The 2907-nt window shown below is 42.2% G+C and overlaps 1 protein-coding gene across 2 annotated transcripts in view; it reads left to right on the top strand.

The window, feature by feature from the left end:
* The window catches only part of Uvrag (UV radiation resistance associated), a 266200-nt gene that overhangs the window by 75924 nt on the left and 187369 nt on the right, over positions 1 to 2907 (top strand). The gene's annotated exons all lie outside the window — the stretch shown is intronic.

Below are 2907 nucleotides of genomic sequence, written 5' to 3'. Positions count from 1 at the left end.
CAGTGGGATCACATGGTGTGTGACATTCCATGTCAGTGGGATCACATAGTCTGTGATCTTTTGGGTTTAGTGGTTTCCATGTAGCATGTTTTTATATTTGCATATAATATATTTACCTACATATTATATATAGCACTTCATCTTTCTGAGGATGTACCACAGTTTCTTTATCCATTAGCCTTGGATAGACATTTGGGTTGTGTCCTTTGACTATCATAACATTTGAGGGCAAATTCTTGTTTGAGTGCCTGTGTTCAGTTCTTTTTGGTAGGAACCTGGGAGCAAAATTGTTATTGCCAGGCAGTGGTGGAGAATGCCTTTCGCTTTTAATCTCAGCAAGTAGATCTTTGTGAGTTTGAGGCCAGCCTGGTCTACAATGTGAGTTCTAGGACAGCCAGGACCATTAACACAGAGAACCCAGTCTTGAAAACACAAAACAAAACAAAGCAAAACAACAAAACATTATTATTTTCTAGTTCCAGGTTTTAACATTTTGAGGCATTCTGGAACGTCTCCATTCTGGATGGTTTGTATATGCTTGTCCCAGGGAGTGACACTCACAGGAGGCCTTTTGGAGTAGGTGTGTCACTGGGGGTGTGGGCTTAAGACCCTCACCCTAGTTGCCTGGAAATCAGTATTTTGCTAGCAGCCTTCAGATGATGATGTAGAACTCCCAGCTCCTCCTGCACCATGCCTGCCTGGGATGTTGCCATGTTCCCATAAGTCCCTCCTTAATGATACTGGACTGAACCTCTGAACCTGTAAGCCAGCCCCAATTAAATGTTGTCCTTATGAGAGTTGCCTTGGTCATGGTGTCTATTCACAGTAGTAAAACCCTAACTAAGGTATCCTCCTTGGTGGCAACAACACTGATCTGCAAGGATGGTCGTTCTTCTGCATTTTGTTGGCGTAGGCTGTTAATACTGTTCTGTTACAGCTGACCTCTTGTAACTGAAGTAACTCTTCACTGTTGTTCCCTCCGAGTTTCTCTAGCACCAGTGCTGCTGGGCATGTGGCCACCCAGTCATGACCTTCTATGACGAGCTTATTTCTCCCTTGCCTAGCCCTGGCACCCTGCTGTTGATATGTTGTGTTGGTTGATCATAGATACTTGGGTTTAATTTCTACACCCTCATCTGTTTCCTTCCTTCCTTTCTTTGGTCCTCCTCTGGCTCTGATCATCTTGTTTGGATTGCAGTTGCCTCCCCGGACGTTTTGAAGTCAGACAATGTGAGTCTTCTTTGTCATCTGTCAGCCTCCTCTGCGTTTATGGGGATTGAAAATTGGCTTTTTCCTTTCTGTAGGAAAGACAGATAGGATTCTGATGGAGAGGTGTTGAATCTGTGAATGGCCTCAGATGTTATTGCTGCCTTGACAGTATCCAGAACATGAGATGTTTTCCATTTTATTTTGGTCCAATTTGGGTGTACTTTGTATTTCCTGCCTAATTGTTCTGGCTAGAACTTAGGTTGGATCATGTGCTAGATTTTTTTTTTCCTCTTTCAAAGCTAAGTGTATGAATAGCCCACATTTTGTTTGTCGTTTCCTCTGTCTGTGGACTCTTGGGTTATTTCCACCTATTGGCAGTCGTGAATAAGGCTACTATGCCTGCAGATACACAAGTCTTAGATTCAGATCCTTGCTTTCTTTTGGGGATGTATCCAGAAACACTTGCCAGAGTGCATGGAACCATCCTTTCAATATGCTGCTAGATTAGTTTTGCTAATATTTTATGGAAGATTTCAGTGTGTGTATTTATAAAGTATAATAGTATGAGGTTTTCTTATGCTTCATTTGGCTTTGTTCTAAGAGTGGTATTGATCTCATATAGTGACTTAGAAAGTGCCTTTGGTCCCCTCCTTTCTCCTCTTAAGACTTTGAGCTGCATTGGTGTATTGGTATATTATTATTAAATAATTATAGGATTGACTAGTCAAGTCTCTGCCTGCCTCCACACTTTTATGCCTTTATATTTAGTTCTCCCAATAGTCTTATGATTACCGATTTAACCTCTTTATGCATGAAAAGTCTGTTTTGGTTTTCTGTTTCTTCTTGAGTCATTTTTGGTAGTTCATGCATTCCTAGAAATTTTTACCTTTTCCAGAAACTTCCACATGGAATTCCACAGTGACTGTGCTAACTCACATTCCTTTTCTCACATCTGTGCCAGTATTTATTATTAATTAAAAAGTCTGTGTTTTGGTCATAGCAGAGACTTAGCGTTTGCAATGACTTGTTTTATGAATACTAACTTTTCCTATAGCATTTATGAGGTAGGCACAACTGTCATTTCTATGTTACAGACAGGGAAAGCAATCGACTTAGAAGGTATAGGTGACAGTCACAGATCTAGGACATTAAGGGTTTGAAAGAATCATGAAAGTCTGAGTCCAGAGTCTTTTTCAGGGCCCCAGGTAGCTCAGGCTGGCTCACTATGTAGCTAAGGATGACCTTGCACTTCTGATCCTCCTGGCTCCACCCCCTGAGTGACGGGATTATGCGTGTACCGCCACATCTCGTTTTTCTGAGTGCTGCTAATGGAATCTGGGCTTTACACATGCTGTGTAGATACCCTATCAGTGGCCATAGCCCCAATGCCCAGCCTTTTTTTTAACTACAATTTACACTGCCTTTCTTAAGTAACTTGTTCCTGTGTCACTGGGTTATATTGGTGCTTGTGTAGGCGGGAACACTTGTTTCTTATATTCCCAAGTGGGACTTGGGCATCCAGAGACAGCATGGTGTTGGGACTCAGCCTCCTGGGAAGAGCAGCCCACCCTTCTGCAGTCACATAATGTCCTGAAGGACTCTGAACCATCCCTGGGGAGCCAGCCACAGTCCTCAACCACAGCTGTTTGTTTCCGTGGCACAGTGAGAGGGAATTGAGGTTTTTTTTTTTTTTTTTTT

This window comes from Mus caroli, chromosome 7 (genome assembly GCF_900094665.2).
Source record: "Mus caroli chromosome 7, CAROLI_EIJ_v1.1, whole genome shotgun sequence".
In the NCBI taxonomy this organism is placed as follows: Eukaryota; Metazoa; Chordata; class Mammalia; order Rodentia; family Muridae; genus Mus; species Mus caroli.
The sequence above is the reverse complement of the archived record's forward strand: the minus strand, read 5'-3'. Positions and strand labels throughout refer to the sequence as shown.